Source organism: Sylvia atricapilla, chromosome 5 (assembly GCF_009819655.1).
Source record: "Sylvia atricapilla isolate bSylAtr1 chromosome 5, bSylAtr1.pri, whole genome shotgun sequence".
NCBI classification, from domain to species: Eukaryota; Metazoa; Chordata; class Aves; order Passeriformes; family Sylviidae; genus Sylvia; species Sylvia atricapilla.
In genome coordinates, this window is record NC_089144.1 from 15,992,221 (window position 1) to 16,018,387 (window position 26,167).

At 37.6% G+C, this 26,167-nt stretch overlaps 1 long non-coding RNA gene across 1 annotated transcript in view; it reads left to right on the plus strand.

Moving 5' to 3' along the window:
- The window catches only part of LOC136361985 (uncharacterized), a 150,646-nt gene extending 130,546 nt beyond the window's left edge, over positions 1 to 20,100 (plus strand). Inside the window, exon 2 of the long non-coding RNA XR_010743709.1 lies at positions 20,040 to 20,100. This is a non-coding gene — a long non-coding RNA (uncharacterized lncRNA). The remainder of the gene's footprint in view (positions 1 to 20,039) is intronic.
- Positions 20,101 to 26,167: the final 6,067 nt, after the last annotated feature.

Below are 26,167 nucleotides of genomic sequence, written 5' to 3' on the forward strand. Positions count from 1 at the left end.
TCAGTCTGCTGCACACACTGACAGGTTTTCTCTTGTGTAGTCAGAGCAGCTGTTAGAGAAAGAGACAGATTTTCAAGGATTTTGTGAGATTTTGATGCATTGATGTGTTCTGTATTAAGAGCAAATATTGTTCTGTATGAAGAATGAGTATTATTTTTTACATTCAAATTTCCTAATTATATTTTGCTAAATATATATAATGCCGATTGATTTTTCAGAAACTTATACAAAAGCTTACAGTAAGTTTATAATGCCTGACAAACAACAACAAAAAGTAAAACAATGAAAGCCAGGCTATCCATCTCCATCTTCACAGAAAATTTTCCAGAAGGCATCTATGACATCCTTGGTAAGTTCATTTCTCCTCCACCCCCAAAAGAGACAATTTTTAAAAATAATCAGTATTGTCACTCCCTTACTCTCTAGCATAGACATCAAAAATATAGCTGTCTTTCAGAACCTCTGTATACCCCAAATACAGTCACAGCTCATTTTTATCCCTGTACATGATGTGGGGAGAACAAGTAACACAACCTGTACCCGAAGAAGTTTTAACATCTACAGATGGTCCTAAGATCAATGGAAACTGGGGAAAATGTCTTCCATTGTTTACAGATTCTGTAAATGCAAAAGCATTGTTTCATTATTAAATATTTAAAATTTAATTATTAATTAAATTTATTAAATAGTTAAAATCCAAAACAGATTTCAGGTTAATATTATGCAAGAAAGCAAGAAGCCTTTGCTAAAGAAAAACATACAATGGGCAAATCAAATTAAGGCCATAGGAGTATAGGGGAATGTATTAAAATGGATCTTGGAGTTTTCACTATTATATCACTGAAGACAGTAGGGAAGTAAGAAACAATGAGTGTTTTCTTATTTCAGTACTTCTTTTAGATTCCTTTCTTTCCATCCATTTTTCTCTCCCAACATCCTTTCGATAGAAGAGTTTTTTCACAGTCTATGAGCTGCTCATAATGTCTGCAGTTTTCATTGTGCCTACAGATTGTGCAATGGAGTTTGTATTAAGCAGACTCACATTCAAAAATTTAACCTTATTAGGACTCTAACTGTTCTTTTGTATGAGACCTAATCCTTTGTCTTCACAAGGACTCCCTTTTCACAATGTCAGCCAGCAAATCTCAGTAAGAATGAAAATGACAGTCAACTTCACCAGACACATACCTGAGGGGTCTGTGGGGATGTCACATATAAAAATATCCTGAATTTGCTCCTAAATCTTTGAACTTTCAAACTGACCTTAAATTCCCAGCCCATCATGAACTGAGTTTTGTGTTCACCTGTCCCTTTGTCACTCTGTTCTGCATCTGTCACAATAGCAAGGAAAGGGGCAATACTGTAAATACCCAGGAGCTTAATGGCTTCTTAGGACAAAAGCAATTTGCTGCTCCAATAGTAAACTCTACCAACAGTCTGAGAATTTTGGAATTATTTTCCAGATGATGGGAATAATTTAATGTCTCAAACTGAGTGGTTCAGATGACAGGTATTTCCTTCCCTCCACTGTCAAATGGAATTTCAGTTGATATGCAGGCTTGCCTTTCTGCAGAAAGAAATCAGTCTTACAGTAACAGTTCAATGAGCAGAGACAAATATACATTTTGCAGGTTATGAAGATTTCTGTATTTTTAAAGCACTTGCTTCCCTGAAAAAGAATTCTCCTAAGCAGGGCAATGATTGAAAGATCATTCAGAATAAGCACAAATAAATTACTCTAAATACTATATCCTTTTTTTGAGAGGATACTGTAAAAAGAGAGAGAATAGAACTCCTGTGGTTATCTTGCAAGGGTGACATGTGAGAATATAATTTTCTTTTCCAATTTAAACTCTAAAAATTTGCAGGAGATAGGAGCAGTCAGTACTTGCAGCTCCTGACTTTTCCTTAGCCTTGATGAGCACATATCTAGTACACTGTTTACTATTAATTTAGAGTTTACAGTCCAGAACTTGATCTTCTACCTTGGGCAGATCTCTTACATGGTGCCTCTCTGTCCTTCTGCTGAAGGGCAAGAACTGTGTGTTTGGACAAATATTAATGATGTAGAACAGTTAAGCTAAACCATGCTGTAAAATTCTTTAGAAGAAATTGTATATTCACCACACAGTTTCTTGTAGGGAGAATTATCTCAAGGACAGGACTCAAACGGGTATGGTGCTCAAACTGACAAAATAGAGTGCACTTCTTGCACTGACTGGGCTCCTGTAGTTCTAAGCAAAACCAGCAAGTTTTGGACAAGCAGGAAAATAGGATAGTTGTTGTCTAACACAGTATCTCTCCAAATCAGAGAGATATCTGAGAATCACAGAAGCATGGAAAAAGATTTGGGTCAGAAGTGACCTTGATCATCTCATTCCACCCTCCTTGCCGTGAGCAGGGATGGCACCTACTGGATCAATTTGTCCAGGGATCCCTATCCAGCTGGCCTTGAGCACTTCCAGGGATCCTCTCTCTGCTCTATTGAGGATCCCTGGAGAAGATGGGCCACAGGGTTGTCCTGTGGCTCTGCTGCCAGGCGGTGAAGTGCTGGAGGCAATGCTCTGACCAGCTGAGCCTAAGCTGGGACCCTGAGCAAGGCATAGCTCCAGCTCCCAAATCCTGGCAGACACAGAGCTGGGATCCCGTGGGGTTCCTGCACATGGACAGAAGGAAGGACTGCACTCCCATTTGGGTTCTCAGGGCTTCGGCAAACCTCCCAAATTTGGGCTTGGCACCTTGGGAATATATTTCAATTTGCAGTAAAATCCATGTAACTCAAAGACATGCACACAGTTTCACAGGTGATATAAAGCACCTTTTGTTCTAATCTCAGTTTACTTATTTGATTCAACAGAGGGGGTTTTATAAATTTTATTTGTTTATAAGTGACTCCTACATCTTTTCAAAGTGACAGCTTCTATCTATGCATAATTTCCAAAGTAAATAAAGTGTTAAATCGTGGATATTTTGGAATAGGTAGAAAAAGTAAAAAGCAAGCTTTTTTTAATGTTTTTTGAAATAGTTAGCTATTGACCTTCCAGGGATCCTCATTTCATCAATAAATTGTTTTGGCAGTAACTCTTAGAAATTTAAAGATAAATTCATACTGTAGGTAAATTCTACATAAGAGGGAACAGAATTACAGAGAGATGTAGAGTATCTTTTAACACTGGTTGTCTTTGTTCAATTTGGCATAGGAGTGAAAAAATACCAATCTCAGGAACGTAGTTACTTTATTTAAAAGGAAGCTGTGTCATTCATATCAAATAGTTTAAATTCATTGAGCCTTCTGTCTCTCTTTTAATTGAAAAATATCAGTAGACTTCATAGGGTGATGAACATTGGCAATTCACTCACTCAAATTATTATGCTTAACAGTAATATCTTTCCTGCAAAAAGCACTATTAAATGTGCCTGGGGATCCTGGGACCGACTGTGTGGCTAGAGGGAAGGACCTTTCCTGGCTGCACAAATGCCAGGGTTGGAGGCATCCCTTCCACAGAATGAGCTTTCTGAGAAGAGGTTAACTCATGAGCAAGCAGAGTTTTACAGCCAGAAGTCAGCCTCAGCGCAGGAGTCTAAAGCCAAAGCTGCCAGACATGGTCATGGTGCAAAAAAAATGAAATTTAACATTCTAATCCAGAGGGGCAAAGTACTAATCAAGTTTGCCTGCAGAAGAAGGAACACTTCATATATTGCACAATTTACCTTTATTGAAAAATACATCAGTAATTTTAAGTTACAAAAGCAATTTCAATTCAAGTATCAGCACTTAAACAAAACTTCAGTTTTGGTCCTTCACTTCCACATGAATACTGTGTTAAACTTTCCAAGAGCCCTTTGAAGCATTTATCTCCAGTCCTGTGCAATTTTACAGCATGGGTTGGTTGCTTGTTTGGGTTGGGTTTTTTTCTTTTGGTTGATTGTTTTTTTTGGGTTTTTTTTCTTTTTTTTTCTTTTTTTTTTTTTTTTTTTTTTAGAACTGACCCTTTACATTTAAATTGAGAATTGAGAAAGGTACTTTTAATACACTGCTCTACACTGTGACATTTTAGTGATGAGAATGCCAAGGGACATTGGCTTTTATTAGAGAAAAACAGCAGCCTTAGAGCCAGGATATGTTTTCCTGGTGTTCCATTTCAGAAAAGTGTGCTCATTCTGGCTTAGACATTCTGAAAGCAATTGAGGTAGATCACATAAGTGGGAAAAAAGAGAACTTAGGCTGTGTGTCAGCTTTATTTCTTCTGCTTTTTTCCCCCTTTGTTTTTGCCTGTGCCTGGCCAGAAAAGAGACAAGCTCTCCAGGGAAGCTGTGATTCTCTAGTGTTACAATTTCTAACTCCATAGGGCTTAATTCTGTAGAATGTATTTACCTCATACTTTTGAAATATTTGAGATAAGTTTTCCCCTAAGATAATGCAGTTATTACAGTTTATTTCAGGAAACCAAAGCAATGCATTCATCTGAATCTCTGACAGATGCTCCTGACTGTTTTCTGGTGAGAACAGCAGATCAAGAAAAAAGGACTCAAATATGATCCAACATGATCCAATACTTCCTGCCCTAATTCCATGCTATTTGAAAGAAAACAAAACAAAAATCCCTCCTCTGCCCACTAAAAAGCAGTGTAATTTGTATGAGGGCTTCACCACCCCACAACTGTTCTGGTAGATCTTGTGCATCTGAGGTTGTAGTGATCTGCACACACTTAACCCTGTGAACATGTGAAAATTACACACATACATGACTTGCATTGAAAATCAAGTTAAAAACTCAGCAGGAGTGCAGGTTTCAGGACTAGGTTTGATGAGTTCCACAAAAGAAAGCTCATCAACCTTTGAAAAGTTTCCCATCCCTTTTCAGTTTGAGAGAGAAAGATTCTGATGTGCACCTTTTAAAAGGGATCATTAAATTACAACTAACATTTCCCTTGCGTTTGAATGGTGAGATATTCTTTTTACCTGTAATCAATATTTTGTAAACAAGCTTCTTTATTACAAAGCTTTTCTGTCTCTCTCCTACCTTTTCAAAAGCAAGCTGCAAACAACTGCTTGCTGTCATAAGTTAAGGGGAACAGAAGATACCTTTTATTTCTGATTTTCATTAAGTTTTATAGTAAATAATGGAGAGGGAAACCTTAAATGTTTATTCCTTAATTAATGTTATAGGCTATGCAGTCACAGGAATAATAATTAATTTAAAAAGACAAATCACATAAGGTCAGTAACATTTTTTATTAGCTGACAATAAAGCAATTAATAACAATAATTTAAATAAGTTAATCATGTGTGATGAAGTCTGCCACCATTGGTCACATGGGTTAGTGTCATTTCCCTCAGGATGTTACTATGGGACAAACTACACTACAGTTTTTCCCTGTTCTGCATTATCCTTGCTGGCAAAAAAACAAGAAAATATTCAGTCACTTTTGATACAGAAATGCAGGCACCTCTTAGATGTGCTGCAAGATTTTAGAAACAGCCACCTCTGACTCTTACTAGGAACCTGTGAGAGACACCAGGTTCAAATATAGGAAAGCTGAGGAGACGCCATAGCTGAAGATCTTTGTGTCTCTTTAATTGAATTAATTTGTAAAAAGTGAGAAATGTGATAAGAGCTGTAAAGATTCATCTCCTTACTACAAACCGATGAGTTATAGGCTCATGTAAAAACAAAAAATTGTATGAGAGCATCTAAATTCCTTCTATTTCTGCTGCCTCTGCAGTGAAAACCAGACTTCAGTCCCCACTTGTATATGAGGAATGTGACAGGAGCTCAGTCTCATGGGCCTCTGGTCAGAGGCAACATCTGTAGAGAAAAATTTCTAGCTACTTTTTCTGAATGTTTAGATATTCATTCTTGGTTTTCAAGGTGAAAATAATTTTTGTTTAAATTAGGGTCATTTTCCAAGGGCAGTGCCTGACAGCACTCCAGGATTTGTACTGTGTCTCTACTCCATCAAGAACCACGATGGTCTCTGGGGAATGAAGACCAACCTAGAGATGTGTTTCACAGATGATGCATATTGTGAAGAATGGTGCATTAATAGAAAGTATTCCCTCCACAGTAAACATCATTACAGACACACTGAGATTGCCAGGTATACTGCTTAAAGCCAAAATGTTCTCACCTAAATCACCTCATTTTCATTACATTTCTGCTTGTTGACAGGCTTTGTTGAAAACTTCTTTTCATATCTTGAAAGGAAGATGTTGTAGCAGAGTTCAGAAACAGCTTATAAATAAGATGCTGAAGTGACTAGGCCCTAGCAAAATGGAAGCAAAGTTCTGTGAGGAAAAAAAAAAAATCAATTTTGTAAAAAAACCCCCCAAAACCCCTAAAAATTTGCAAAATCTCTTCTTTCCATATGGTTTAACATATCTTGTATCCAGACATGCTCAAAACGTGTCAAAAATTACTATTATGGGTATATTATACAACTTGGCTGTTATATGTTTAACCTCAAGAAAAGAGAGAAAGATTCTGAGAATAAGAAGTGAATAAGAGCTTCACATTCTTTTGAGGTACATCAACCTGAAGTCACAAGACATCTGAGAATGTTCACACACACACACAGAGCCTGCCCCAAAATTACTACTTTGCAAAGTCCAACTGCCACGTTAGAAAACACCAAGATGAGAACTGAATTCCTTGTGCAGCCTTCCTAGCTGCTTTTGGAAAATGTGTGTGTTAGAGGGACCAGAATCTCTCAGTAGTACTTCAGAGTCCTCACAAAGAATTCTGATTTACTTTTCTACTTGTACAGAGACCTTTGCACCACACTTGGTGGGCTCAATAAAGATCTCCCCAGTTCTTGCTGCATCTTGTCCCAGGTTCTCACCAGCAAAGATAGTTAAACATAGTATGGCATTTCACAGAAGTGTGGTGCAGTGCTTCCTCAACTCCCAACATGCTGTCCGCTGAAATGATGAACTTCCCACGCCTACCCCAAAATCCGCTGACATGAATTCTTCCTGAGAGATATTTGTACCACCTCCTCCATCCTGTTCTTGTCTTTGTACGTGGTGGAGAACAGGCTAGACTTGCCTGCTTCACTCTGCAGATCAGCATCTACAGTGTCTGCCTCCAACGACTCTGAGACACCCTAATTAAACTTACATAAGTGGCTTCAAGATAATTTTACCAAAGCGCCACAGTTCCTCACTTGCAATTTCTATTGTGTCTACAGCACAGCACAGCTAAACCCGGCATCATGTAGGTTTGTTCCAGCTGCAGCTCTCTGGATCTGCTTAGGAGCCAGATATCAAACTTTCCAAACAGGGATTGTCACCTGAAATACACTGAGTTCCCCACTGCTGCAGTACCAGCTCTTTGCAGAAGCACTGGCTAATCAAAACTTGCTTGGATGAAACAACATTGTAGTTACTTCTGTGAAATTCTAGAGCTGTGGATAACAAAAAGAGCTTTGGTAAGCTTTTCCTGTGACTGTAATAGAGGCACTTTGATATGACAGTATATTGTCACAGTCTGATCCACATAATCTATCCTGGCCTAATACTGTTTTTAATATTTAGTCATCATGCAAATGGGTAGTGACAAAATTCATCAATATAATGACTCTTGCTACTGTGACTACAGAAAGTCAATATCCTTGGGTTTAATATTTTTTTTTATATATTACTTTGGATATAATATATAATAAATTACAATATAAAGAATACTTTATAACAATTTGCAAATAGATTTCCATGGACTCCAGATTATCTACCACTAGAACAATCCTCCTCTCAGAGCCAAGTGATTAAAGATGATGCAGCCCATCCTTTCTTCTGCATCCAGTTCAGGGCTACCTGTGTAAGTCAAGGTTTCTGCAATACCTTAGCTCTGCCCATTTACAGGCAATCAACAATAGCATTATATAGTATCAATTTTTAAACCAAAGGGCTAAACATTTACTGAGTGTACATTGTGGGGTCTGGTATATCAAGCATTAACCTTTATTTTAGATTCTTCATGTTCTCCCATTTAATAATTTCCCACCACACAAAGGCATGTTGTCCTAGATTTAGTGCCTGCCCTAACATGGCAAATTAAGGAGTTCTTGACAGGTTACAGATAGAGCAAGAGCTGTGTCTGAATGTGTGTGACAACTGCATAAAAAAATCTTGAAGAAACATTTGTGTATACCAGCTTAATTGGCCAATCCATTCAATTAGATTAAACTCTGACATTTGACCTATTGGCTTTAAGTGTTGTTTACTCTGGAGAAAGCACATCAGTAACTTATCCGGCATTCACTGAACAGGAATATATGGAGAAAAAACTCACTTATAAATAAAGTTGTACTGCAGTATTTGCAGATCTGTTGCCATGCCACCAGCACTAAAGGAAAATTTTATCCAGCCAATAACTGTTACAGGAAAAGTTTAGTCTGTGACTGGTACACTTGAATGAAAAGTTATTTTTTAACAATTCAGACAATAGATTTTCTACTGGTTTACCAATTAAAATGCTAATTATCTAAGTCTTTGGGGATGTCTTTTTTAATACTAACATTTCATAATAAGTTATCCCCAGAGAACTATGAAAACTGTTGTTAAAATCCTGGTAACTAATTCATAAAGAACCCACTCACTATACCAATCTTCATCTGTTATATATAGTCTGCTTTGTGTAACTATTACAGAGGCAAACATTTACAGTATTTTTCTTTAGGTGATTGCCATATATCAGCTCTAGCCTCTTAATACTGATGCACAATTAACTGTGTTTCCTTCTTTATGGGAGGTAACACATAGAGCTCTTATCCATGTTTTGGGGCTTCTTTGTGCCTCTGACTTCTCCCAGAAGTCTTCCTTTCAACACAATTTGTTCTGAATTTTCACTACCAAAAGCAAAGTCTGGGAAAAGACTCTGATAAACCAATTGAAATTATCAGTCCATTTAAAAAAAAATCTGAAAACTGGTTAAACCACTGGCCAAGATTACTCATAGACCACTCATGCCTGGAATTCTTGTGAGGAGCACCAACCAGAGATCCTGGATGTGATATGCTTGACTGAATTTGACAGCAGGTCTTTTGTTGTACTTTGTCTACAAAATTTAATTAAGAAACTAAAATCTATCTTCTCTGGATAGTCTAAATTTTAGACTTTTATAATTTTTAATTTTTTTTCCTGTTTCTGCCCTCCTCTTTGGATTAAGCTGATCATCTGCACTTCAATTTCCATAAAATGCAGTCTTTTGTTTTTGAGACTTCTGTCTAAAGAAAAAAGTACCAATGGGATATATAATCTCAGCAAGTCACTGTTTCCAAACCATCACATATGCAATACTGCCTCACAGTTCTCTGTATGTTATCAGCCATCCCATTTTGTGCCTATTATGATAATGACTAAGTGATTATGAAATATTATGACACTTCATTTCTCTAAGAAGTGTTAAAATATAAATATAATGATTCCAAAGGAGACATCGCTTGAGAACAGCCTCTAATAGCTACAGCTGACAATATCCTGTAACATGTCAACGGAATTTCTTACTATTCAAAGCAATTATCCAAGAAACATGCAATGAAAGTGCAATTTTGTGGCAGAGGCAAACTACAATATTGTAAGCACAGCGTTCACCAGCAGTGGTGGGCACATGTTTGGGTTGCAAGCTGCTCAGACTGGGGCTGTTTCTATTTTCAGTGCTCATGATTTGATTTTCGGGACTCTTTTCCCACCTGTTAGTTCAATGCCTGCACTAGTGTTGAAGACATTAAGGCATCTACTTACTTGCTGAATATTTTTTTTTGTGAAAGTTTTGAAAAGCAAATAGGTTTCCTTTCAATAATCTTCTGTAATAATGGTTGTAAAACATCATGTTATCCACTATGCAGGAGTGTTTTTCTATGCCTGTTTAGATCATAAACTAATGAGGCTGGGAATTACTTTATGTAATTCTTCTAATGCAGATTTCAATGATTTGAAAATTTCATCCTTTGAAAAAACACCTACTTGGTTTTTTAGACTGGGATTTCAACAAACGTTGTTCAGAGTGACACTAAAGTGATAAAAAACAGCTGTGCAGTACTTTTTCAGCTTTTTGCATCGAATAGCATAAAGGAAGAGAAGGAAATTTAAACAGAAGGATAGCTGTATATGTGATGCTTTATATTTAAGTTGTTATCATTATTACTAAATCTACTGTTTAAATACATAGCGTGACCTAAATGTGCCTCTGGGAGGTACTTTTAAGAGAGTTTATACAAAACTGCTGTGCCATTGTTATGTTAATACAATACTTTAAGGCTCAAAGTAATCACTAAGATGTAACTTTCTCTTGAAAGTTATTTGCAAGTGAAACACTACATGAATAGGGATACTTTCATTACATACTTAATTCTTATCTACACTGAAAAGGTTCCCCTAATGTAGCTGTTTAAAAGGGAGGGTGGAAAAATCTACTGAGTGGTTACTCTACTTCATAAATTCCTTTGGATGCAAATTTTTAGGGATAGATAGAGATGCCTCTTGATCTGCTAGTAGAAACAATTTACTTTGAAGTAACCAAAAGGAAAGTAAGACCAGTAAAAGTTTAACTGTATGAATATGTATCTCTGGAGAGGCAGTGAAAAACTGTGAAGGAAAGGGAAGAGTTCATGTTATTCAAATGGTGCTAATAAAATTTTTTTCTAGTACAGGCCCTACTAAGCTTGTTTTCTCTCAGCTTGCTACAAAGCAGATCTTGCTGCTTTAGGGTTAGATCTAGGAACCTTTTCCTGAAACAATTTTAGATATTGATGCAGTGTTTCTTCTTTTTTTCTTTCAGAAAAGAAATGTATTCAGCAAGACTGAAACATACAATATACATATTAAGTAGAAAATGGATCTTTCCAACATGTATTAGATTTCACTTTAAAATTTATAATCTTCCACTTAGAAAATACGAATGAAAGACCTTATTTGATCTAAAAAATAGTTTTAAAATAACCTTTTTTAAAACTTTGAATAAAAATCTGTTTCTGCTTATTTTGAATTGATAGAATTGTCCTCACTGAAACAAAATATTTGCACAACTGCAGCAATAAGCTTCCAGCAGTACAAGCCTTATGCTCGCAGTGAAACTTTTGGGTTGTAGTACCAGTACAAAGACAGCAGGTCTCAAGACACAAATTCTGGCTGAAAACAGAACCAGGACTTGGACACTGTATTTCCCTCAGCTTCCCTCCTCATCTGCTATTTATTCATCTTTCCTTACTCCTCTTAATGCTCCTTTCATTTTCCTAATTCCACCTCCTCTTCCTCATTGCCATTTTCCTCCATGGCATTCAGATCTCTTCCATTCAGATCTCTGTACATTTACACGTTGTTTTGCATTTGGCACATTCTAGGCTGCCAGTAGAAGCTGTGACTGCCCAGTCTACATCTTACTGGATGTGAAAAACCCTTGAAAGAGCTTTGGATCATGACTCTGTGAAAAAACTGTACTGAAACAGCTCCTGGGTGAATCAGAATCATAGCAATCTCTGGAGGAGCCCCAACTTCCTAAAGCAACTGCCCCTTATCTTTGACTCACTAGCTACAGCCAAGTCAGTGGAAAAGGTTGACAAAAGAGTATTCTCATGTTGCATTTCTTTGAAAGCTTCTCAAAGATCACCAGACTTATTTTAATTTTAATATTTTGCTTTGTTTTATGCATTTTAAATTTTGACAACCTGTAAGTTGTTCTATTGCAGAATCATTAACAAATTACTATTTCTATATTGCAGATGCAGACAACCTCATTAATTTCTCCTGAAGCATGAAAACGAACCCATGACCTGCTGAATTTCAAATGTTGAAAAAGTGAAAGTAGAAATAAAATGCTATCATCTCTTGTTCATCTGGTCATCCCTAAGTTATAATTCATGAGAAATGTGGCTAATGAAGAAGGGATAGCTGAGCTACACCACTCCCTGGTCACATCTTGCCAGTGCTGAGTTGCCATGTTGCAACTCTCTGGCTTGTTTGGGTTTTTTGTTTGCTTGTCTTTTGTTTGGTTGGGTTTTTAAAAAATATTTTTATTTAATGCCTTATCTTGGTGTGATTTTTAAACCTTAAATCCTGTAGGTGCTAGTTTTCTCTGTCTCACAATATTACTTTCTCCTTTAGCTGGCTCTGGCCTGTGAAGTTTCTCAAGGCTCTTTGAACTCTTTAGCGATGTCCTCTAAGGTGTGAGCCACAGTTCCAGCAGTGTTGTGCAACCAGCAGCTGAGATGAGGCTGAGGGGAGATGGCAGGGAACTGAGACCAGACAAGGCAGGAAACTTGAAACAATCACGGCTTAGGAAAACACAGATGATAAATAGGGAAATTAAATGAAAAATATTGTTAGGGAATGGATAGTTGTGACAAGTTTTCTCCACAGTCGTTTTTCCCTCAAGTCATTCTTCTCAAGTCTATACTTGCATTAATCCACTGATTATAAATATTGGTTGGCTCAGAACTTTAGAAGCCAGTCCATTCTGGATTTCACAATTGAATAGCATTCATGATATAAGAAAATAACCCTGTAGACTCCACTACAAGCCTCTTGGTTCAGTTAGGCAGTAGCTACAGTATTTGTATAGGACCTAGCAAAATAGAACTGAGATCTGTTTGTTTCTGGCAACCAGAGTGCAATGAATGAACAAAAGAATCAACTCAAAACTTCTGGTAAAGATATAAAATCCATTACTTTTAAAGATAAAAGAATATCTGAATTAGATGATTGACAAGAGATATCTTGGCAGTACATTCTAACTTGATACACTGGAATCATACAGCTATTTCCAATTATAAAACACAGCTTGAAAGTGCCGTTATGGATAAATTGATTTTTATCACCTTTTTTATTTTTTTTTAACCAACTTAGATTACCTAATTTAGTAATGCAGAAAAAGAAATTTAATATTTCTGACACAGTTTGGTCTAATGTCCAGAACTTGCATTATTACTTTGGATAACTAAGATCATGACTAGCATATCTAAAACAATCTGTTTTAAATTTGAGCACAAGCATATTTCACAACCAGAGAAAACTCTGCACAAACCATCAGAAGTTCTGCAGAAATCTGAAGTTTGAATATAATTCCCTCTGCTTGGTTGTTCCTACTAAGGAGTTTTTCTTTTTCTGTGAAAAGAAAATAAATCTCAGAGAGAAGAACTTAAAAGGGGCAAGATGAGATGGGGCATATCGTGGGGGGCAAGAAGAAGAATACAGCCCATGTTTTTAGCCAAAAAGTGTAGTCAAAATAAATGCCTTTTTTTTTTTTTTTCTTCCTCTTTTTTTAATATTGAAATGGTCATCTACATGTGCATAAGAGATTGAAATACTTTTTTGGGACACATCACTAAACAGTTCTTGCTTTTAAATGCAGCTCCCTGTTGGATGGAGTTTGCCAGCTCTGTTGAATAATGCACATATTCATTCAAAACAGTGAGCAGATTCCTGGGAAAGATTTTGTTAGGTCTGTTAACTTTTTGGTTTATTGTTCTGTGCATTTGCTGGCTACAGTCTGCCATGTGCGAAATGTCATTCAGAAATTGCTGCATGTTAGTAGTGCATGAAATTTTGTTTGTTTGCAGCTCATATCAGCTTATTGGTTCCGCAAAATTATTGTGATTTCTTGAAGATGAAAAGCAGTACACATAAGTATATAGTCTCTTTTGTTCATCTAAAATATCAGGTCTCTTGAGTCCAGCTATCCCCTCTATTTGACTACATCTCTGTTTAAAACTGACTTCTTCTCAACTGCCATAATAAAAAAAATTAGCATAATTTACTGAAAATGGCACCTGACAGCCTGTGATATCAGAGAGCCAATTTCAGCACTGTAGCCTCTCCTCACAAGGGATGAGTGTTCTCTAAACTCAGCATTTAACACATGTGGTCCTCAGGCTTGTAGCTCCCTTGGCTCCAGCAGCTCCTGTTCCGGTGCGTGCCCCACCATTTCCACACTCACATCCTGAGGACAAACGCTTGCTAAACTTTATGGGTCCTGTGTGGGCTTAAATGTGATGGAACAGATGCAGTTCTGCTGCACGGGTACAGTCACTGGCTGTGGCCAGGAGGATTGCTTCTGCACATCTCTGCTGCTGTAAATGACTCATGCCTGGAATGGACTGCACGACAAGGTGCTTAAATCCGGGAAGCCTGACGGAGGGAGAGAGGCAATCTGTTTCAGTAATGCCAAAGTGAAAAGAACAGATCTGCTGATATTCTGCAGATGTCCACAGAAGGGGAATGTTTCTCTAGGTGGAACTGTCGGATCTAACAGATGAGGCTGGATGGAGACCAGAAACAAATCATGCTTTGAAAAAGGACTTATTGGCATAAACTGTCTTGGGAAGGAGGAAAGGTGATACTCCACAAAAACTGAAAGACTGAATGAATATATTTTTTCAAAACAATTACATCTATATTTACAAAATAGCTTTAATAAAGGTCTGAAGCAGGAGCTCTTTAATTTACATAGTTAAAATGATACTTACTGACCATTTTCTTTTCATTTAACTTTATCCTTCCCCTCCAAGAGAAAAAAAAAGGCCATCTATAGCCATCATGCTGGCTAACATGGTACACTTCCACCATAAGAGGATTTTACACCAGATTTTGTTTATCTTTTCAAATTATATGCCTTAGTACAAGTACAAATTATGAAGTGAATGTAGTGAAAGCTCTGGGTGTCTTTGGAAGAATGTTGCAGTATCTTAGACAAGTTGGTAAGTCTGGCATAAAAATGTAGGTTTTCCTCATCAGCTTTTTGTTACTCCTCTGTCAAACCAAGCCTGGCATGTCACTGAGCAGAAATGTCATCCTTTAATGAACATCATTCAAGATATTTCACATGCTTATTATCCTCTCTGTTTTCTCCATCATGGAAAGCACTGCTTTATCAGTATTATAACATATTCACAGCTTATTTATCAAACAGAATGAAACTGGAATCTGTTATACCAAGCGAGAAATGCAACACTTGAGATGCATGATGATACCCGACATCCTATTTCAACATCAAACATCAAACAAAGTCCCAAAATTACGTTTTGTTTTCAAGAAATTTTAGAAGCTTTTTGTCTTCAAAAAATTTGTTCCTTTATGTATTCTAAGGAATTCAGTTTTCATTGCTCTTTTTCTAATTTCTGACATATCATTTTTTCCATGCTTTGAACCTCCCTCTGAAGTCATAAAAATATTTCATTCCAAAACCAAGAGCACGTTATAATTATTTTTTGTTATCTAAGTCTTGTTTTGTGTCAAAATGATAAGCCTGCTTTTATGATGGCATTGAAACTTCATTTATCATTGCTCTGCAGCAACAGATGGGAAAGCTGGAAGTGACAAGAGCATGCAGCTGTAAAGCCTTGTGCTTGAGATGGGATAGAGAACAGATATTTTGGGTTTTAAATTAGGAAATGGTGAATAATGAGTGTATAGAATTCTAATCTGTCTAAAGCATTTAAGTGCAATTGTGTGCTGCCAGAATTTTTGGCAACTATTTTTACTAACTGCTATTTAATGTGTAAAAAGGGTGACATGGCATTTTGTAGCATGGCTGAGAAGAAAATAAGATGTCTGCTTGAGTTCCTCCACCTCTTCTCTCCCACAGTGGAACAAATAAACAGCAATTTTTTTGTTGTTTTGTTATGTAGATATTTCTTTCACTCAAACTTTCAGTGACAAAATCATTTCAGGGCAGATCAATGGTAAGGATCAATGGAGCAGCTTTTGATTATTGATCACACTTTCTGGTTTGCCTCTATACCAAATTATCAGGGCCCAACACACTGGTTATCAATTGTAGGAAACATTAAAAAAAGTAATTGATTTTTTGACACAGCTGTGTGTTGTCTTAATGTAAGCTTTTTAATTTACTAGTTTATTTCACCTGTCCTGCAACAGATACAAAGCATCCCCAACATTCTATTCTATTCTATTCTATTCTATTCTATTCTATTCTATTCTATTCTATTCTATTCTATTCTATTCTATTCTATTCCATTCCATTCCATTCCATTCCATTCCATTCATCTCCAGTCTTTAATAGTTTTTATTCAGGTACATTAGATTTGATCCCAAGTATTCACTTTCCCCTCAGGTGTGTTTCTGGTTACACATACTGAGGCAGAGAACAGATGGTCTTGCTGCTTACAAGATCTTTCCTCTAAGAACCTGTACAAAGAGAATAATATTTTTGGCCAAAATGAAGTGTTTCTCGTGGGAAATAACATGTACATTTGTATCATCCATCTCATGCATCCTTCTATAAAATTACTGAGACTTCATATGTCTCACTGTGTAGCCACAGAGCAAATGCAAAAAGGGTTAAAGAGAGAAAACCAGGAGCTGAGGTCACTGAATGTCACTGGTGTGTGGTAATCTGGGAGTGTGAGTCAATGTATTTACAGGTGACACTGTAAATTACATATAGTATCATCACATACATACATAGACACATATAGCTGTGCAGTAAATTTCTACTCACAGGGAAGGGTAACACTCACAGTAATCTTTGCATCAGTCGGGATCTTGGCTTGCAGAGGGCTGGATTTTGCTCTTCATTTCAATTTGCTGTCAGGGCTGTGCTGATGACAGCCCTGCTCCTTCAGGAGGTGCTGCTTCCATGGCAGGGGGACACCCAGCACAGAGCTCTGAGCATTCAGATGAGCTTTCTGACAGCAAGAACAGGCTCAATACCTGAGAGACATTATTTTCTGCCTCCTCTTCATGTACTTGTTTGCAGAACTGATTCTTTATTTTGTAATATTCCACTGTTTTTCTTCAATTCTAGACAGATCAACTCATTGGAATTCTTTTATTTATACTGAAAGAACTAAGAAGAAATTCAAAGCCTTCTTTATTGTATCTGTACTCTCTAGGACAAGCTTTCCCCTGGCACCAATGCCAGCCTTTCACAAACACTTTTTTACCCTGCTGTTCTTAGTCTCAACAGTCCACAACAAGGAACAGGAGGTTTGGAGGTGTAGCAGTTAACCAGGCACCTTCTTTGGATACAGCATATAAACATAACTGCTGTCTCTATAACTGTATGTAAAAAAATTACATTCTCCCTGTGCAAGTAAATTTAATGCCAAGAAGGAACTGTGCTTCACTTGACATGACAACTCAAAGGACTTTGCCCCAAGACACCTGCAAACTCTGACAAGACAATGAGAGGTTGGAAATGTCTGCCCAGTCCAAAGACAGTGCTGCAAATTCACTGATGATGGCAGCATATGTAACTAGATGGGTAAGTCCTCCCCCTCCCACATCTACCCATTTCTCAAAACAACAGCAGAGGAGAATAGAGAGAGTGTGGGGTCGAAAAAAAAAAAAAAAAAAAAAAAAAGACAAAGAAATAGAAGAAAATAGGAGGAGAAAATAATAATTTGGATAAAGGAAAAGAGAGTAAACCTCTAAGTCAGTTCCTCAGCACTGACCAAGAATGACAGCGATAAAATGTGATCATTATACACTTTGATGTTAAGAGTACTTTTTGTACCCATTGACACCCTCTGCTTAAATCTAAACTGAACCCAGACATTCAATACTATCATAGAAGCGATTATCAATAATGTGGTTTCATTCATGTAAGAGATTGGATGCAATTATCTCTGTATCCTTTAAGAAGGAGGCTATTTTGAAGTAATTTTGGTGTTGCCTGTATGTGTAAATAGTTGTCGAAGAAAACGCTTGTAGCTGACTTTGTACTGTACATCTTCCACCATTAATATTTGGTCAAGACTGAGCACTTGTTTAAACCTGTGCAATAACCTTCTCCCATTGTGCACAGAGAGAACTGGAATAAGTAAACTGAGTCAAGCATCAGGGATGGTTCAGTCAACTTCCAAGAAATGGAATGAATGCAAGAGAAATCAGGACAAGCTGAAAATTTCCCTGTGTCACCAGTTTTCATCAAGCTTTATTTTCACACAGGGACAAAATATCATTTGTCTTGGGTGAACAAGTGCAGCATAAAAGTGATTGGAATTTATACAAGCCTCAATCCTGCCTCTGCCCAGCCTGGCATATTTAAGCCCATCACTGGGGCTTAAACTGCAGGCAGAGGATCCCATAGTGGAGCTCCAAACACAGGCACACGGAACAGGCCATTTCCTGGGCTATGGGAACTGGGAAGCACTGTCTTGATCTAGACCTTACACTGTGGATGTAAAATGAGTTATAGTTCCAGATTTGTCAGTCAGGGACTGAAGCCATCTCCCCCCTCTGTTAGCAGTAAGACTTTTCTGGCCAGCTCTCACACCCCAAGGTGCACCTGCAGCACCTCTGCTCTGCTCGAGGCCTGTTGGCACTGGACTTCCACAGGGGATCACTCTCCTTTGCAGATGGTGTCAGCAACCCTCAAGCTACCTGCCTAGTGACTGCTGAAGAGGAAAAGGTGATGGATTTCACAATGAATATTCTGTGTGACAAGAGATGCAATTCAATGGTGTTTCTGTCATAATGCTGAATTCTGCTTTTGAACTGATTGTTGCAAAGTAACCAAAACAACTTTTTCTCTCTATGTTTTCTTAGTGGTTTTTTCTCCTCACATTTATTGAATTCAAGAGTACACTAAAGGGGAAAAAATAATGTTTTCTCTTCTAGCACTACTAAGCAGACCAATCACAGTTTTCTTTACTTCACAGAAAGAAGAACATGTATATGAATCCTATATGGAGATAATAAAAATGTACCCAAGATACTGCTCAGTTTTTCAGGAAGCCAATAACTATTAAATTCCCAGATGAGGAAAATGAGGCCAAAATCCATACTTCACTCCAGTTACAATATAAAAGTGTTCTTAACCAGCATCAGCCCCTCCATTGGCTATTGCTATATTCTCCACTGATTCCTCACTGGAATGCCACTGTAACAAGCATACTCTAAACAACATCTTTTGCTGAAACCCTCCCCACAAAGCCTTAATGAGTCAAAGACCGTGTTGCACTATAGATATTTTGTTTCAAAATAGCTTTTTTCAATAACTCCTAAAGGGAAACACTTTTTCTGCTTTTCTGTCTGGCATCTTGGAGGATTGCTAGAGGATGGGCTCAAGGCCATGCAGGTCTTTTTCTTTATCATGTCACCTATAGCAAAGCTGTGGGAAGGAGAGAGGGATAATTTAATTTTCCACAAGAACAGGAGAAACATGGCACCAGTTGGTGGCTCCATACTCCAGCAGCAGCATTAAGGTACTGCAGACCAACACCAAAGACTGTGGCAGGAAGGAGTGATTCCCATCATGGCCAGATAATGGACAAAAATGAAAGCCAGCAAGGTAGGGGATTTTTCACATGAATCTTTAAAATCAGGAGTGAACGTTTTCTCTTGGGCAGATGGCATTCTGGGCCTCTGCAGGAAATTCTGGCAGCTTTCTTCACCCTTTTCCCCCCCTTCTTCCCTTTCTGCAAACATGCTTTCATTACTGTACAGAGTACCAGGAATAGACAGCTAAATGTCTGGCTGAATGTAGCACAGCATAGGAGAGGCCAATAAAGATCCATTCAAACCTTGTGGGGGCTCCCATGAGGCTCCCCTGCCTCCCCTTGCAGTAGGGATGCTGTTCTGGTGCTCTTCTGCCTCACACTTGAGAGAGCTTTTTTCTTACCCACCCTCATCACAACCTGCTGAGATCTCTTGTCTTTCCTACTCTTAATTAGAGCCATATGTGCCTTCAACATCTATTAACCAAACTCTGATGTTTCCAAAGCAAAGTTCTCACATTTGTTTTAACAGTCCAGCCATATTCTGCTTAAATTGGAGAGAATCCCTCCATGGCACACGCTGTGCTGAGAGCAATCAATAACCCAATGAGAAGGGAAATGTGGACTGGACTCGCTTTTCTTTTAGGTAGGGAAAAACTGAGCTCAGCTGCTCAGGCAGTGGAGAAGCAGCTTCAGCTATGCTGCGCTGTCAGCTCCAACCCATCATCTGTCAATCACTGACACTTTGGTAGAAGCCATGCTAATTTGTTATACCGTGGGCTGCACCCTGGGAGTCTTGTGCAATACTGAGACTTTCACAACCCTGGCACTTCAGAGCCCAGGACTGTGCCGCAGCTCATCAGAAAAAAAAAAAAAAAAAAAAAAAAAAAAAAAAAAAAAAAAAAAAAAAAAAATTAAAATAAAGCTTTATCATAGAGGTGTCTGATTAGGAAAGGTTCTCTCAACTTTCCTGGAATGGATTTCCTTCTCCTTCCCTTTATCCATGTTTCTGGACAGTGATCATATAGCAGTATTATTTATCAGTTTGGGTCTCAGCTCTTGCTCACCCATTCAGTGAGAAGGGTCTATGGCCAAGCAGAAGCCAAGGTCACACAGCAGATTTGCTCAAGTTATCTCAGTGGGGTTAAGGTTGTTTCTACAAGACTGAACTCATCTTCCCTCCTTTCATCCCTGAGTTGTGCATCACTTACTCTAGGACCTATTCCCAGTCCCACATCTTGTTCAAATGAGGAGAAAAAGGTTTCGCTGCAAAGTGCTTGCAGCTGGATCCAGAGCAAACCAAAGTAGTCCCAGAGATTTATAGTTCTCACCCTGGTTTCAAGGAATGTGTCCCTCTTGGCCCTTTTTAGAAGAATATTTTCTGTCCATGCCACACAATAGTAAGGGTAGATTAAAATAGGAAAATATTTCTTTATTTCTCAGCCACATAGAAGAGGAGCTTTCCTTTTCTAAGTGCTGGAAGGATGCAGATAATAAAAGTTGCATTCTCCAAGCTCAAGTAATCTAGTGAATTTTAAAAGGAAGGAAAAGCTTGAGCCCTGCAGTCCAGAAAAGACCAGCAAAACAGCACAGCTCACTGAATGAACACACTTTGCAGAGCTACATTTCAAACTGTGTTGCAGCTGGAATTTTACTGGAATTAACCTTGCTTCTTTTAGAAAAACTGGAAGAGGATCCACTGTCTTTGTTCCCCTTGATGGACTCTGCACATTGCTGCAGAGCAATGACCACTCTTTTGACATACCAAAGAGCAGAGAAACTCAGGATTTTCATTTGTATATTTGCATTAATTCCTTTGCATAAATGCTAAATAAAATAAGCTTTAAAGGGCTCTTGAAGATGTAGGTGCAAGTGCAGTACAAAAGGAACTGTATCTGGTCTTGATTAATCTTTTAGTACATAATGAATATGGGTATTTGTATACAACTGCAGGTAGGAAGTACATTTCATGATTCCTCTCCATGATGTGCAGAGTTAAAAACTGCCTGCTCAGGGAATCTTAGGAATTTGACTACAATACCTTGACAGTCTCACATCTCTGCTTATATTTCTAAATGTGTTGGCTTCATAGATATGTTGGGGAAAAAAAAAATTCCACCAAATACCCACTATTCAAAATGCAGGATTATGGACAATTTATGCCTAAATGTCTTTATAACTTGGGTTTTGTGTCATTTTTGCTCACAATGAGCCTAATTATCAAGTTGAAAAGAAAAATATAAAACTGATAGAAAAAGCAAAGCTGAAATTTCTAGGGGACTTTTAATACACCTACACCTCTTATTTAAAGAAATGCTCACAGATTTAATGACAGAGTCTACTAGAATGTCTTTCAACAGAGTTTGTTCTTTCATTTGATTTTCAGGCTGTCATGTGAAAGGAGTGTTCATAATCCAGCTGATCAGGAGAGGCTCCTTTGAAGGCTATGATCAAGAAAATGGACTTAAGCTACAGCAGCTTTGATAAGACTTCCCCAGCATGATAGGCTGCTGTAAAGTTGTGGTTCTTGTGGCCGTAAAGTCCCACGTTGATTTAGCTGCTGCAGAAAAAATTGTCTATTACACCCTCCTATGGCTAGAGCTTAGGTGGCCTAGAGCTCTTTGATGGCATTATTAAGAGACCGACTGAATGAAATACAATACATGTCAAGAATGTCAAACAGCCTCCATCTATCTTGCTCTGATTTAGCTTTTCAAGACACAAGGCAGAATGACAGAAAAATGGATTTTATTTTCTGTACCAAGTCAATTAGTTTGAGGCAATGAGGGTAAACCATGGTAGATCTACCTTGTGCCATCCTAAAAGATTTTTCCATTATATTTCACAAAGATTATCTTGAAAAGAGTTATCAGGTTGGCAGCTGAAATGCCAGTTGTATGTCTTAGATTTGATAAATTGCATTTTTCAGAGTGCAGGGAATTGCTTTTTAACCTTAAATTTGGGTTCATCTATGAGGGGTCAATTGTCTGCCAGTCTTGTTATTTTCAAGATACTGAGAAACTAAAAGGATTCTGTGTATAGTGGCTTTTTAGCAATTTCTGTGGAAGAGGAGAGAGGCAGAAGTCCCCTGACATGACATCACGAGTAAACTGGCAAAAGGTATTTGAGCTACTAAAACTGTTGTTTCTTCCCAAATCATGAAGAACTTTCAGTTACCATGGGAGGAAAGGGGAAGAAACATTGTGACATCCTTCCCTCACTCTGTTTTCATTCAAGGCATTGGCAAATCTTGCATGTTTGGCATTCAATTCAAAACAATATTCAGAAGTGAATAGAGTACTTTGTGAAATTTTGTGAACATTTGTGAACTGAACTACATTGCTTTGTAGATGCCAGAACATTTCATATTATTTTGGTAGTGTAGTTTGCATTTGAGAGTAATTTTGAAATCCCTCGATTCATTTGTTTCTAAGAAGAGAGAAAGATGAAGACTGGAAGAAGGGAAGGAAGGAATAAAATTCCAACATTATCAACCCCAAAAAAGTAATTTTGACACACATTTCTGATCTACATGGCAAAGCTTTCAAGGACCTTGGGAAAGACAAAAAGAACTTGTTTCCAATAAAACTTGGTCCAATAAAACCTGGTCTAATAATACCCAGGTTTATTAGACAGATGCTCTTCTGTGATGGAGTTGGCAAGAGGTCACATTAAAATAAAAATCTCAATCAATTATGATGGCAAAGGTGGTTCCTTCATTAGGCTCCTGACTTTTGGCTTTCCAGCTGTCTTTTACCAAGAGCAAGAGTCATGAAGTTTTATACTTTTTTTTTTTTTTTTTTTTTTTTTTTTTTTTTTTTTTTTTTTTAAGAGGGAATAATAGCAATATGTCAGAGATTGGAAATTTATATCCAAATGCTCCTTCAATAAATTCTTTATTTCCTAGATGTAAATGTGAATGAACATTGGATATAAATGTTGACTTTCATACTACTGTTATTTATAGAGCTGGCTTTTTACCATATCAGGTGTTGAGGGAATCAATTCACTCTGTCATGCTTGAACCTAACAACATTGAGATAACTGCAGTAGAGATTTTAACTGAATAGTCCTTTTTGAGGTATTTTTTTACTTGTTTTTCCACTGAGTTTTGACCTTGATGTTTCTATCAACACTAGAAGTGAATATCTAAGTTCAACTTGTTGTTGACAAACTTCTTTGAGCTGATTTGGGATAGACAAGACTTTAAGACCTGAATTTTAAGAGAACAACTCCAGCATGGACTTCTGTACATCACAGAAAACCTTTTTAAAATGCAATTTTCCACAATGACCTTTCCCAGTCAAACATTTAAAACACTAAAATTGCTGACTTTAATGCAGGTTATCAGCTACATTTAGACAATGTAGTAATGTAATGTAGTAATGAGAGACTCTACTATTTACAAAAAGTCAGAGAAAAAACCCACATCTTTAGGCAAAAGAGAAAAGAGGAACAGTCATTTTTGTCCATAAATCTTCAGTCCACTGTAGACCTCATATCACATTCCCATTGTTATAATAAATTAATACTGCATAATTTTTTAAAAATTTTAAAAATATTGTAAAGGGTCTGAAATAATGGGAGAAAGTTTTGTAGTTTCAGGGACTGGAAACTGGGGGCATGTTTTGCATGTGCTGTGAGTGGTGTAATCTTGCTAAGATATTTGGAACAATAGCTTGTAGTGAAGGGAGACAAACTTTGTGCAGCCTTGTCTCTCCTAAAAAAGGCCTTGACACATAGAATTCCTTGAACCACACACAGTAGCTGTCAAGCAGAACAAGTATCTTAACAATTCAATGAAAAAATTCAAAATTTCTCTCTCTGCTTGAGGGGATAACTGCACTCACCCAGAAAGCCATTCCTTAGGATATTCCAGACATTTTTCCCCACTCTCCATACCACAGCCACATTCGAGGCTTTTCTCATGATGGAGTGAATCAATGGATCCCAAATCATAGAACTGTTTCATTCATACTTCTCTTTCTCCCTGTTTTTTCCCAACAATTACTATGAGTTCCTCCTTCTCAGTTTTCTATCAGGAACAATATCAACAGATGGTTACTCTTTCCTCATTTGTGCTATTCCATTTTGTAATAGCTCTGCAATTTAACACTGATAATCACATCTCAGTGTCTGGCTGGGCAACCTTTATTATCTTGACATCATTTTTACCATCCTTCACTGAAGAATGTATCTTCTTGATGAGACAAAGAGATCAACAGATATTAACACCACAGTCAATTGCTTTTCTCACGCTGTTGTAAGAAATTGGATTTTTCTCCTCCAGTGCAAATAACTCTGCAGATATTCAACAGATGTTTAATTAATAAGACCTTCCTCATTATGACATTCTGGGTTAATGCCTACTAAAAGATGAATAAGGGATCCTCAGCCCCCTTATGTCCCCAATCATGTCCTGCCTCTTCCTGTTCCTCCCTACCAGTCTACAGAAGATAAGGTCAAAAAATGGGTTTCTGAAATATATATCTCCCTGTACAACAAAACTGGGTCCTAAAATCTGCGAGGAACTTGCCAGATTCATTGTCATCGTCATTTTAAAAAATGTAAATGTGCTCCCTTAAAGAGCATAATGTACCTTTATGCTGTGGTGCAAGGATTGCAAAAGCTAACCAAAACTGATTTGTGCTAGACTGAAGAGTGAGTTTCCACATCAATTGGCCACTTAAAGGGTATTCTGTGTATGTTTTGAGGAAGCCAGTACATTACTGTTTGGGTTTGGGGTTTTCTTTGTCTTGGGGTTGCTTTCTAGTTAGCATGAGGGAGTTTTTGTTCAAGTTTTTTTGTTTTGATTTTTTTCCCAATAGGCTATCTGGAACTGCATATTGCAGAGTTGAGTTAATTCTAAATTGGATTATTCCCCCGTTTAATCTTGTTGTCCTATCAAGCCCATAGCATAGCACACTACTGTTAAACTGCTCAGACCTGATGTAATCCTCCCTATGCTGCAGCAGTTGTTAATCTGTAAAGGAAATTTCTTTTGCTCATTTAGCCACTAGAGCACAAAGCACCTTCTTTCAAAAGGCTGCCTCCAAAATCTGTAGTGTTCAAGAGAGATGTAAATGGTTGCCTGAAGCATTAGCTTTCATTAAACCCTATAACCCTGGAACAAAGGCACTCAGGAGGAAGCTATTGATAAAAACAGGAAAGACTTTTCTATTACAAATATTGTGCAATGGAGACAGAAAGAGACATTCAGTGATTTTTCTAGCAAAGTTTAATTTATTTGGAGACAGAAATTATACTAGATAATAAGGGGATACAGAACAAAAGGATGTTCTGATTTAGGCATAGCCGGCACGTGTTCTAATATAACAGAAAACTGGAGATTGTTTCCTGATATCCTGGATTATTACTTCTTCAGTGCAATGAGGTGAGTACATAAGAAATGAATTTCTACTATATACAAGGCAATTCAAAAAGCCTGATATAAAGTCCACTGGAAGCCAGGGACAGACAGAAGGACAACTTCAGATAGCCCGCTAGATCTTAGACTCCTCTTCCCTAAAAAGCTTACAAATGGAACTCATGGAGCCTAGATCCACAATTTTCATTAGAAAATCCTTGAAATGGTATTTGTCAGTCCTCAGCACCGAGTCTTAAAGCTGCATATGTCAGTAGATAGGCAGAGGCAAAAATGGGTCAGTATGGTTGTTGCTTACCCATGTTTCTGAAAGAAAATAAAATGGAGTAACAACATGCCAGGGTGAGGTTACCCATAGCAGTACTTGAATTACTCAATTCAAACACAACCAGAGCTGCCTTCAAATACTGTTTTTATGTGTGATGATAAGAGTAGCCTACTTACATGAAACTACACAGGACCATCCAGAGTCTGGAAATTCAGGTCCAGATAATAGGAAGCAGCAGATGTCATCTCTAAGGTAAACAGAACATTATACTTAGCAAAACCAAAACAACAGTTGTCAGAGAGAGTGAAGAGAAATTGATAATCTGAGAAATAATTTTT